The following is a 13,669-nucleotide window of genomic DNA, read 5'->3' as shown; positions in this document are numbered from 1 at the left end:
AGAGAAAAGCCAAATCAATGATAAAACAAGCCCATTTGAGGAACCTTTGAGTACTTCACGCTAAAAATGATATGTAAATTAAAAGTGATGGTAATTTGTTCGATTAAAGGATAGTTTAACTAAAGCTTAAATATGATCCCACAATATCACAATATCTATCCTAGTTAATCAGCCTGGGGAATGTTTTCTTTGGAAGGTAGCTTTTGCAGAGGTTGAAGGTGGGGGAAGCTAGGTGGTGCAGTGGATAGAGCAGTAGGCCTGGAGTCGGAAAGGCCTGAGTTCAAATTCGACCTCAGACACTCACAAGCTGGGTGACTCTAGGCAAGTCACTTAACACTATTTCTCTCAGTTCATCTGTAAAAGGAGCTGGAGCAGGAAATGGCAAACTACTCCAATACCTTTGCCAAGAAAACTCCCAAAAGGGGTCATGAAGAATCTGACACAACTGAAAAATGACTGAGCAACAACAAAAGTGCCTAGCGCTGAGCAGGCCGGTTAATGCTCATTGATTGCTCTTGAATGTCTCCCCTACTTCAGCATTCTCCAAATTCTAATTTTGGTTCTTAATCATATGAATGTCTCTGTGTATATAGTATAACTGTTTATATACAAGTTTCTTGGGACACCTTGGATACAGTCTTTTACTTCAGCATGATAACGTTTTGACTTGGCTGGCATCCACAACAGAGTAAAAACACAGCTTTGTGGTATTTTTGGAGAGCCACACACGTACCATTTGTTCTTGGTTACTTACCTGAACATTTTGCTTCAGTTCCAGAAGGAGCTAGAACTAGGCCGATGTAGGACAATTTGGTACTATAGAATTATATATCAATGTTGAATTAAGAGGCACTATGGGGTAATTGAAGTCTGCCTCTTCATTATTCTCTTAAATGCTATTACTCAGTCCACCAATACTAAGCTGTTACTATGGTGGTGCCACACACTTTGTGAAGCACTGAGGATATAGAGAAGAAGCAATGTCAATATAGTGAAGCTTCCATAAAAGGTGATTTTGAGGCCCATGACATAGAGCTGTCTTAGGGGAAACTTCCTTAAAAGAAGGTCCTTTTGGTGCCTGAGTTACTAAAGTCCTTTTACTGGGTCAATGGCAGCTCTTTCCTGTATTGATTTCTTCCACATAGCAATGATTGACAGCAATGATTTGTAGTCAGGAGACCTTGGTTAGATCCTATCTCTGCAACTCAGCACCTGGGTTACCTTCAGCAAAGTCATTTTGTTTCGATAGTCCTTCATTTCCTCTTCTCTGAAATGAAGGGTTGAGGCTCTTCTGAGTCTAAATCTAGCATCTTGGAAGCAGTCCCCTTATTTATGCTGGTGCTGACCTGATTCACTGTGGCTGGGAATCACCACTGGGGTGGAAGCTGTTGGAATGCCAGCTCATTCTTCCTGATGGATTCTCTCCCCTCCCCTGCTGCTGGAAAGTCTCAGTTAGAATCTCCACCTAGCCTCTAACCCCACTTTAAAAAAAACACCTCCTTTTGATTCATGGTTATTAGGATGATTATTATTTCAGCTACATTATGGGCTTTTGTAGAAACTGGCTTGGGAATCTCACCCTCATTTGTCCTGTTTTGTAAGGGGGAAGGCATTATGAGTTCTAAGCAATAAATTTGCAAATGTTCATTTGGGATATAGTCTGTACCTAATTGGGAGTCTACCTGTTGTGTTATTGCAAGGTGTGAGTGTAGTTTGTATTTGTGATATGGGGATTTTCCCTGGCACAGAGAGATTGACCGATGGACAATGCTGCTGGAATTCTGAGGTAGACCTACATGAAGACCCACGTCTTTCAGCATCGTAAACCAAAATTTCTGACTGACAGAGCCAGCCCTTCCAGTTCTAAAATTATTACAAATATATTAAGGAAGTAAGCTGTGGCTGTCCATCACATGATTAGTGTCCATCATCCATATATGGAATTTTTCTCAAGACTTTTTATTCATTCCTAGCTCTCTTAAAGGAAATATTTGATATTTTTTCTTGAATGTTTATTGGAATTTTGTGGTTAGCGGTTCATCTAACAACTAAAAAGTAGTGATTATATAGATGAGATGTAAATTGTTCCGTTAAAAATATTAAAGAACCAGGCTTTTGTGTTAATCCCCAGTTTAATCACTTCATCCTAGTTTATATTGTTGTGTTAGCTGATAAATGGTTTAATTTGATGAACCTGGAGATCAGGGGATAAAGAGCTGGCTAGGGATTCAGGAATAGCGTTCAAGGTTCAAGTGCAAACTTGACATATATTTGCTCTGTGACCTTGCCAGGCAAGTCACTTAACCTCAGTGTCCCAGATGACTCTTAAAATTATTAGTTGTTTAGCAGTTACCGATGGGCATTGGTAGAGGTTCACGACTAGTTTCCTACACTAGTGTAGTCATAGTTCTGGTTAAAATGTCTTTGTAAAATGTATATATTACCTGTGCACTTCTAATCTCCTTTGTATGGGTACCCTTTGATGTTTAAGACTAACACTATCAGTACCACCCTCTGGGGGGGGGGGAGCAGGGCCAGACTCAGGCTCATTATGGTCTCTGTTACTGACTGTAATATATATAAAAATTTTAATTTTTTTTTGCAGGGGGGGGGTAAGTGACTTGCCCAGGGTCACACAGCTAGTAAGTATTAAGTGTCTGAGACTGGATTTGAACTCAGGTACTCCTGAATCCAGGGCTGGTGTTCTATCCACTGCGCCACCTAGCTGCCCACTGATTGTAATATTAAGTGGGTGGAGAAGGAGGCAGTGAATTTTGGGGAAAAAAAATTAGTAAAAAGAAAAAGAAAAATTAGGTTTTTTTTTAAAAAGTTGGATAGATCATTGGAATCAGCCATCAGGAAGACTCATACCTATGAGTTCAAATTTGGCTTCAGGCAATCGATAGCTATGTGATCCGGACACCCCCCCCCCAATCACTTAACCCTTTTTTGGCCTGTTTTCTCATCTATAAAATGAGTTAGAGAAGGAAATGTTAAATCACTCCAGTATCTTTGCAAAACAAAAAAACAAAAACCAAAAACCAAAAGCAAAACAACCCCCAAATGGGGTCATGACGAGTCGGACAGGACCAAAACAACTGAACAACAACAAAAGTAAAAAGCATTGTGCTATCAAGCCAAGAATACAGGCAGTAAATTTGGGTAGGAGGGAGCTGACTTGGTAAAGCTGTACTTAAAGAGGAAGTAGGGCAAGGCCAGGAATCACAACCAAGAGGTGAGGTTCAGTGCTTGGACTGCAGAATTTAGCATTAAGGAAAGTCACACGGTTTGGAACTTGAAAACATTCTTTGTTGGCTACACTCAAATATTTTGTGAATAGGTGAATGTTTTTCTGCTCAGCCTTGGAAGGCCTACTCTGCCTGAAGAATATCATTGAGTTGTAGAGGTCTCTTCTGCCCTCATTCTCTGGGGACCGACTGTAATCTTTCGTCTTTCTCCATAGTCCTTTGCAAACAAGTTTATATGCTAGACCCATATTGCTTTTGGCTTCCATATCTTTCTTTATACTGAGGAGATTGAATGTTTAAAAGGCCAAGGAGATTTCTGGACTCCTTTGGCCTTCTCTCCACAGCTATATTTTGCATCTGGTAAAATTATCTATGAAAAGGTCAGAGTCGATGTAGATCACTTAGGATCACAGAATTGTAGATTTAGGACTGGAAGGGACCATTTAAATCATCTAGTAAAACCCCCTCATTTTGTAAATGAGGAAACTCAATCCTACAGAGGATTGAGTGATTTGCTTACGGTCAAATAAGTGGTAGATCTGGGATTGGAGCCGAGATCTCTGCTGATCCCAAAGAAGCAATCTTTTCACAGTACTGTTCATTTCCTGGTTGGGTCTTTCTTTCTTTCTTTCTTTCTTTCTTTCTTTCTTTCTTTCTTTCTTTCTTTCTTTCTTTCTTTCTTTCTTTCTTTCTTTCTTTCTTTCTCTCTCTCTCTCTCTCTCTCTCTCTCTCTCTCTCTCTCTCTTCCTTCCTTCCTTCCTTCCTTGGAGGGGGGGAGAAGGAAGACTTGGAGGGGGACTGACAGTTTATTTTAAAAGGTTGGAATAGCTATAATCACATGCATTACTTTCTCATTTTAATCTTTTTTTTCTGGCCTGGTATTTAACTTGAAGTTTATTCTCATCAAGCAGCGATTTCCCAGTACACACATGTAACTGGTTCTAAAAGCAACTATTGCTGTGCCTATAACCAGGTACTTTTTAATCACATCATCTTAGTTTATAATGTTGATATAGCTTATAAATGATTTCATTTGATGAAGATCAGTCAAGCAGAGAAGCATTTATTAATCACCTATCTTGTGTCAGTTACTATGCTAGGGATACAAAATCAGAAAAACACTAGAGAAAGATAAAGGATTACAACTGATCTGCCGAGATGAGGCCAGAATCTACAATGAATGATATTTCTTTTAAAAAATATTTTACTATTTTATTTTTCCCTAATTATGTGTAAAAACAATTTTACATTTTTTCACATGTTGAGTTCCAGATTCAGTGAATGACATGCTTAAGGCAGAGTTGGCCTTTCCGGACTAAGCATAATACATTCATTTACAAAATATTTCTCTATTAATATTAAGTGTATTAAGCCTTATTCTTTTTTTTTTTTTTTAGTGAGGCAATTGGGGTTAAGTGACTTGCCCAGGGTCACACAGCTAGTTAGTGTTAAGTGTCTGAGGCTGGCTTTGAACTCAGGTACCCCTGAATCCAGGGCCGGTGCTCCATCCACTGTGCCACCTAGCTGCCCCAAGCCTTATTCTTAAGCTTACATTCTATCTATCTGTCTGTCTATCTGTCTATCTATCTATCTATCTATCTATCTATCTATCTATCTATCTATCTATCTATCTATCTATCTATATCTGTCTATCTCCATCTATCTATCATCTATTTTTTGTCTCTATTGGTATTTGCAAAATAAAAAGGAAATGGGGGGTAGAGGCCCAATCAGCAGAAAACGCTTCAATTGGAGGTGGAAGTTGAACTATCATTTAAAAATGAAATCTTTGGTGTTTACCTTGTCCATAGTAATGGCTTTTTTTTTTTTTTTTAAAGAAAGTCATTGGTCACACAGCTAGTAAGTGTCAAGTGTCTGAGGCGGGATTTGAACTCAGGTGAAGAAAGTAATTGTGAAAGATCTTTGATGCCTCCATCCCATTTTTCTAGTTTTAGCTTTTATACTCATTTTGTGTGCCTACTTACGTATTGAAGTTCCCCAGTGTTTAAGTATATGTTACTTGGACTCCCATTTGGAGAAGCTTGTCAGATCCTTCATAGAACGTAACCTCTTCATCTTCTCTAAGCATGTTGTTACTTAGGTTATAATTATTTTTGTAGTGGTCAGTTTCCTTTTAATACTCACTCTGAGCACGGTAAGGTGAGGTGATTAAATACCCTTAACTAGAACTCAGTATCCCCTATAGCTATCATCTCTCTTCCCTTTCTCAGCCACTCTTTTCACTTTCTTCTTTATATGCTTTGGATCCTGGCTTCTAATCTCATCACTTAACTGAAACTCTTCCTCCTCCCCTCCCCCTCCGCCAAGTTAATTGTGATCTCTTAATGGTCAAATCTAATGGCCTCTTCTCAGTCCACATTCTTCTCAACCTTTCTGCAGCTTTTGATACTAACTCTAAAAAAACATTGCCTCAGTTTCTTCCTCTATAAGATGGGGATGATGACATCACCTGCCGACCTCTTAGGGAACGTCAAATGAGAAATAATTGAAAGCATTTAGCACAGTGCCTGGCACATAGTAAGTACTATAAAAATGCTCATTCCCTACCCCTTATATGAGGCAGCCATATAATCGTGGCAAAAGCTTTGGCACTCTAGTCAAGGGATCACATCCTGATTCTGTTATGTGCTACTGGTGTGACCTGGCAAACCCCTTTCGTCATCTATCTGTCTGTCTGTCTGTCTATCTATCTATCTATCTATCTATCTATCTATCTATCTATCTATCTATCTATCTATCTATTTATTTATTTATTTTTTTGCGGGGCAATGGGGTTAAGTGACTTGCCCAAGGTCACATAGCTAGTTAGTGTCAAGTGTCTGAGGCCATATTTGAACTCAGGTCCTCCTGAACCCAGAGCCTATCCACTTTGCCACCTGGCTGCCCCTCATCACCTTCTCTTTGCTTAATACTGTGCTAAGGTTGCAAGGACAGAAAGGAAATTTTCTCTACCTTTAAGGAATTTATATGCTATTGAGGGGAAACAATATGTGCTTGTACAAGAAGCTGTTCAATACATCTAAAGTCATTTATAGAGGAAGGGGCACTAGCTACCTTCCAATAAGAATTGGTACCCGACCTGGGATTGGGACAAACTTGGGAATTCTGTGAGGCAGAGGTGAGATGAGAGATGAAATGAGGTAATGTAATGTAATGAGATGAAATGTAAGTAGGTCAATTTGTCTAGAACATAATGAGCAGTTAAGCCTAGGCTAAAGCCTAGATTGCAAAGTCTTTAAGAGCCAAACAAGGGGGTTTATGTTTTATCCTGGATACAAGTGGGAATCAGTGGTGCTCCTTGATATGGTCAGGCCTGTGCTCATTTAGACATGCCAATTTGTCAACCGTTCGGAGGGTGGATTAGAGAGGGGAGAAACTGGAGACAGGGTGACCAATTAGGCGCCTATCATGATAGTTCAAGCCAAGGATTCTGAGAACCTAAACTGTGGTAGTGGTTCTGCCACTGGAGGAAAGGGGACAGATTTGGGAGATGGCAGAGAGGTAGCAAGCCTGAGCTTACTCATTTGTAGAATGAGTTAGACTAGTAGATCTCTAAGGATCTTCTGTCTCTAATTCCAAATTTTAGATAAAGGTTAGTCTCTTACAAGACAAATTCTTCCAGCGTCTTCCCTAGTCAGTTTATCTTGTATACAACTGCCAGATTCATATCTGTGAAATAGAGCTTTGACCACATCGCACTTCTGCTCAGTCTTCCCTATTGCTTCTAGCATAAAATATAAATTCTGCAGCCTGGCATTTAAATGTTCCTACAAAAACAAAACAAAACAAAACAAAATAAAACAAAAAAACGGGTTCTTTCCTTCCTTTGCAGACTTATTTTATGTTACTTCCTTTTGTGTCCTCTGTGTTCTAGCCAAATTAGCTTACTAGCTATTTCACAAACTTCCCCTATTTGTGGACAGAAATGTCCCAGCCCCGTCCCCTCCCCATGGCCCACAATGCACACTCTCTACACACATTAATTGACTTTTTACAATCTCTAGCTTCTTTCATGGCCTAGTTCGGATGTTACCTCCTATGAGAAATCCATCCTGGTACCCCCAATTGTCAATGTCCTCTGGCTTCTTATATTCTCTCTTTCTTTTTTATCGGTTTTTGTGTAGAATGAATTCAGTAGAATGCTTTTTAAATGCAGGGGCTATTTTATTTTTGACTTACTACTCACCATGTATCACACATTCTGCATAGTAGGACATAATTAATATTTGTTGAATTGACCTGAAATTCTTCCAAAACCATGAATTTTTGTTCTCTTGATTGAATATTGAATTTTAGAAAAGAAATTTAGTCTCATCCTCCCTTTCTAAAAAGAATATGATGGGGCAGCTAGGTGGCACAGTGGATGGAGCACCGGCCCTGGAGTCAGGAGGACCTGAGTTCGGGTTGGGCCTCAGACACTTAACACTTACTGGCTGTGTGACCCATGGCAAGTCACTTAACCCCAATTGCCTCAGTTAAAAAACAAACAAACAAACCACAAAAAGAATATGATTATATTCTTCTTGTATTAAATGTTGGAAGTTATCAGAAAAGTTTTACTCAAGCTACCCCCTATCTCTATTAATCTTATCTCTATTATTATGGCAGACAATTGATTCTGTATTTTGCTAAAGCTTTTTGTTGTAGCCTGTGCTTTGGATATTTTTATAGTGGTGTTTTCCTATCTAGAGAACTGATTTGTCTCATGATTATTCTGTAGGGTATGATCCTGTTCCCTTCACTATTTCTTTGTTCTGCTTTTTCAGTGAGTGAATTGATGAGGTTACACAGGTTTTGAGGGGGAAGTTTGAGAATAATGTTTATCCCCATCCTTTCATTTCCTAGTTTAATGGATGATATTTGTTCTTGTATTATTCATTGTTTGGAAAGTGTTGCATGTTTGATGCCCCAGAATTTCCTTTTGTTTGTTTTGTTGTTGTTGAATCAGAGGTTTGCTTTATTGACCTCTGATGGTTAAAGAAGGTAGGGAAAGTCAGGCGAACCAGTACCAGGGGGACACAGGTACTTATTTATCAAGTGCAGAAGCATAGATACCCATTCTGGTTACAGGAGAAACGTGCAAATTAGTGGAATAGATGGAAGATGGTTAGATAGTTTGGTTGATTTTCAGTCATGTCTGACTCTCTGTGATCCCTTTTCGGGTTTTTTTTGGGCAAAGATACTAGAGTGGTTTATCCTTTTCTCTCCAGCTTATTTTTACAGATGAGGAAACTGAGACAGACAGAGTTCAGTGACTTGCCCAGGGTTATTCAATCATTAAGTGCCCTAAGGCTGGTTTGAATTTAAGAAGAAGAGTCTTCCTAACTCCTGGCATGGTGCTCTAACCACTGTACCACTTTGCTGCCCCAGACTGGCTGTATTAGCCTGGAAAAGTTGGTTGTGGATGAATGTAATAAGGAAATGAGGAGACTTAAGAAATGGTAGGAGAAATATATGAACATGGTAGAAGAAATAGAGAAGAAAGGCCACTCATGCCCTATAGCTTCCTTAGTTTTGTAGGGGTTTTAATACTGTTTGTTCTGAGAAAGAGGTTGAGCTAAATTATGCTGTGGAAAAGAAAGACTTCTTAGTACAGTTGTATGTAATCTTGCTGAGAGATCTGAGATCCCTTCTTGTGAAGCCTTGCTGAGCTGGGGCTTTTTTGTAAGCTGTTTTAAGTGAAGATTTTGTTGCCTCATTCCTTATACAAGGTCAAGACTGCTTTTGATTTATGTAAAGATTTTTCTTGTGATTGGTTACATTGTTAATTTTGGGACCGGGGTTGTTGAAATTCCTTGGTCAAAATTCCCATTTTCTGTGACAATCTCCATTTCAAATAGTAGGCCCAGAAAACCAGAATATGCCAGTTGTTAGTATTAGCACCTTCAATTTGTTTATAGCAAAGTGTGCCATTTGTTTTCCGTTTTCAAAGCCAATTATTTCCTATGTCATCTTGAGGAAGTAACAGTAACCTTCCTAGCGCCAAGTTTCCTCATCTGTAAAAGCAGGCGACTAGACAAAAAAGTTATCTGAGGGCCCTTGTAGCTCTAGACCAATGAAAGCATTTGCTTTAAATGGGGTTGCATATAGGTGTCATTTTTCTTTTCAAGTAGACTGTGTCTGTTTTCTAAGGGCCATCTTAGCAACTATGGCCACTTGAGAATGGATTCTTTGGTCATGACAACTTATAAAACAAAATTAAAGAATTTAAAATGCCCCTCAGTCTTATACAGCCTCCCTTGATGGCAGAGTTGTGAAAGGGGGACCAGAGAGTGTTAGGAATCATAGATTTTCAAATGTCTCTAAACTTTAACCTTGCTTTTGGTACTCTTAAGTGTGAGATACTAGCTATTAACAATGACTTGTTAATGGAAGAATGGAACCATATCAATCTTGATATTATTGTTATTCATGAAACTGGAAGGAAAAAGGAAGTTGTAGCTAAAAGAAAGGATGGTTCAAGGGTTCTCTTTGGAGATGCAAATACAGGAGTTGTTGGAGTTGCTTTTATTGTGTATTCAAAGGCAATAGAAAATATCCTTAAAAAGTATCTTTGATCTTCTAGTATTGTAGTGCATATGAAAAGTATTTGCAAAAAGATAAGTATTAAAATTATGTGGGGGCAGCTAGGTGGTGCAGTGGATAGAGCACCAGCCCTGGAGTCAGGAGTACCTGAGGTCAAATCCAGCCTCAGATACTTAACACTTTCTAGCTGTGTGACCCTGGGCAAGTCACTTAACCCCCATTGCCTCACTTAAAAAAAAATACTGTGGTTTACAAGTCATAAATTATTGCAAAAGATGGGGAAAGAGAAAAATTATCTGACGAATTAGACAGGAACCTCCAAAATAAGTTAACATATATCTTGATATTTAGTGACTTGAGTGATAATGTGGGCATAGGGAAAGAGAGTGAAAGTCTTGGGAAATTTGATTTGGGAAGAAAAAAGACCTGCAAACACAGGTAGGGTTGCCAGCTCCTTAGAAGCCTTAGGACCATTACATCATAAATACTTTCTTTGAGACCAGAATCAGAGGGTGTTGAACATGTCAAGCACCAAACAACATTAAAAAAAAGATTATATTTTAACAGGAAGAAAATTACTTATTTGTTTCTGGTGTGTAAGTCATCCTGAATTAATTGACTGTATTGGCCAGAACACTGATTTGCTAAAGCAAAACTAAAAATTAATACATAACAAGCATAAAGAATAAAAAATGAGAAAAAGGTGCTTTACATAATTAACAACAACTCCATTGTGACGTATCTAGGCAAGTTATTTGGAAAAGGGATGAAGCAGTGGATGTCATCTTTAATTATAAATTGCGTACCAAAGTTTGAGCAGGTAAGGTGGCAAGGTGATTAGAGCATAGGGTATGGGGGTCAGGAAGACTTGAGTTCAAATTCAACCTCAGACACTTACTAACTGTGTACCCAGGGCAAGCCACTTAACCCTGTTTGTCTTAGTTTCCTCACCTGTAAAATTAGCCGGAGAAGGAAATGGCAAACCACTCCACTATCGTTGTCAAGAAAATCCCAAATGAGGTGAACAAAGAGTTGGATATGACTGAAATGATTGAATCAAAAACTCCCCCACCAAAAACCAACCCCTAAAACAAAGTTTAGCAAATTAAATTAATTGCCAAATTGCAGAGACTGGATGATTCCAGAAGGCACCTCAGCCTACAAACATGTCATCTCCTTGCCTAGCAGAGTGATATGTTAGCAATGGGCTGCTTTAATTTAGAATTTTAAAAAGCCATTCATAAGATGTTTACCAAGAAGGATAATAGAAGGCAATGATCAATAATGCCTAATAAAACAATTGAGAAGCAGCAGGGAAAGATCTTTAAGTATACAATTGGAAGGACTTCATTAAGTGGCTAGAAATGGAAAAAGGATTTCAAAGATTTATTTTTTTAATTGTTTATCTGTTGAGCAAAGTAGTTCACAGCATTAGGAGGCTGACATTATACAATCCTACATGTGTTTCTTGAGGAAATGTAAATGACACCGATTTTTTAAAAAGATGGTAATAACTGGAATAGAACAAGTGGTCACAGAATAAGAGCTTTAAGGCATTGATTCTCAAGGTATGGAGAAAACCAAAGGTATGGAGGGGAAAAACCCCACCGACCTTGGCTTTCATTACTCCTCAATCCCAAAAGACAGCTGAGAGAATATCAGTAAGTACCAACCATCCCATATATGCCAGATGTTTATTAAATAATCTGAACATGAGTTGAGGGTATTGGAAGAGAAGAGCTTGGCTTTTCCAACCAGTAATTCACAGTGGACCACTCCTTAACAATAGCATAATTGTCTGAAAGGTGTAGATAATACAACATTCCACTGTGCTTATTGTTTATTGACTAAAAAACCCCCACATCTCCCCCCCCCCCGGGCAATGAGGGTTAAGTGACTTGTCCAGGGTCACACAGCTAGTAAGTGTCAAGTGTCTGAGACCAGATTTGAACTCAGGTCCTCCTGAATCTAGGGCCAGTACTCTATCCACTGCACCACCTAACTGCTCCCGCCAACATCTTTTTGATCTGGCCATGCAAGATGCTTCCAGCAGGGTGCTTCCGTGTTTATCTCAAAGTTATTTAAAATAACTTCAAAAGATATAATAAGAGAACTTTGTTTCCTTATTTTATTAGTATTATTTGAGGTGTAGGAGTCATTCAGTGAACATTTATTAATTGTTTATTATATTCCAGGCACTGAGCTAAGTATTAGGGATACAAAGAAAGACCCAAAATAAATAAATAAATAAGCCCTGCCCTTATTGAGATTACATTTTAATGAGGGAAAACTTGCAAAACATCTATGTACATACAAAATATGTACTGAGTAATTGAAAGGTTATCTCTGACTAGGGCATTAGCATTAAGAAAGACAGGGAAAGTGTGACTGTGGGCAAGTCACTTAACCCCAATTGCCTCATCAATAATAATAATAATAATAATAACAATAACAATCATTAAAAGGATAAGGAAAAGCTTCTTGTAGAAGGTAGTATTTTAGCTAGAATTTAAGGAAGCCAAGGATGACTAGAACTAGAGATAAGGAGGGGAAGTTTTCCAGGTATGAGGCACAGTCATTGAAAATGCACAGTCAGAAAGTTATGCCTCCTCCAAGACTAGCAAAGAGATTGGTGTCAATGGATCATTGACTAGGTAGAGGGAGTAAAGTACAAGGAGACTTAAATTCAACAAAGCTATTCACCATTGTCATAGAGGAGATCCAATGAAGAGTCCCCTCTGAAAATAGATTTTCTGTAGATGGTGAGTTCTTCCAGAGGTGTCTGTTTATGGATGACCTTAATGATTGCATCACTGGAACATTGAAGAGTCTCTTAAGCAAGGTCTAGAATTGATTTAAGAGGCAGCAGGTGGCTCAGTGGATGGAGCACTGAGCCTGGAGTCAGGAAGACCTGAATTCAAATCTGTCCTCAGACACTTACTAGCAGAATGACCCCAGGCAAGTCACTTAACCCTGTTGGCCTCAGTTGTCTCATCTGTAAAATGAGCTGAAGAAGGAAATGGCAAGCCACGCCAACATCATTGCCAAGAAAACCCCAAATGAGGTCACAAAGGGTTGGACACAATTGAAAAAAGACTGAACGACAAGAAATGATCACTCTAGAGACTTGGGAGAACATAAAAAAATACAAGTGGATGAAGAAGGCTTTTTGGTCCAGATTATGATTTGCAGCAACCCATAGAGTTTGTCTATCGGTAACTATATCTAAGACAGATACTGCAAATAGATCCTAAACTTGACTGCCTGTCAAAAATTGCAAAGATTTAAAAAAATTCACCTTTCCCCCAAAGGAAAGACTCGCCTTTTAAATGCCATGATTTTTCTGGTGATGTACAGCTTTGAGTAGTGGAATTTTAAATTTGACAAACACTGGGAGTTGAGGCTTACCCAAAGGGCGCTGGAGAAGCATGAGATGGGCATGAACAGGCCACATCACATCAAAGATGAGTAGGTCCAGAGAAAAAGCTGAGCTCATTACATAGTGGGAAGGAGGGACAACTGGTGGACAGCACATGAGCTGTTACTATCCATGTAATGTTAGGAGAGCACAAGGGGTGGGCTCCCTGTGGTAATGAGTGAAGTAGAATGGGTAGTCCCATTAGACTGATTTTCTTGAGAGGAGAGACTGGGTTTTTTTGTGGTTTTTGTTTGTTTTGTTTTGCTTTTCTTTGAATCTCCAGTGCTTAGCACAGGAGTTTGCGTGTAGTAGGTGCTTAATAAATACTAGTTGACTGACTGCAGGCATGGATGGATGGATGAATACTGTGTAGTGTTAACGGGATCTACATGGATTTAGTGGCATTTTGATTGTCTGATTTCTACAGAACTGTCCATGCTTTTTTTACCAGTTCTTT

At 38.9% G+C, this 13,669-nt stretch overlaps 1 protein-coding gene across 4 annotated transcripts in view; it reads left to right on the top strand.

The window, feature by feature from the left end:
• TBL1X (transducin beta like 1 X-linked) overlaps nt 1–13,669 on the top strand; it is a 379,125-nt gene that overhangs the window by 83,853 nt on the left and 281,603 nt on the right. The window lies entirely within an intron of this gene.

Source organism: Dromiciops gliroides, chromosome 3, assembly GCF_019393635.1.
Source record: "Dromiciops gliroides isolate mDroGli1 chromosome 3, mDroGli1.pri, whole genome shotgun sequence".
Taxonomy (NCBI): Eukaryota; Metazoa; Chordata; class Mammalia; order Microbiotheria; family Microbiotheriidae; genus Dromiciops; species Dromiciops gliroides.
The sequence above is the reverse complement of the archived record's forward strand: the minus strand, read 5'-3'. Positions and strand labels throughout refer to the sequence as shown.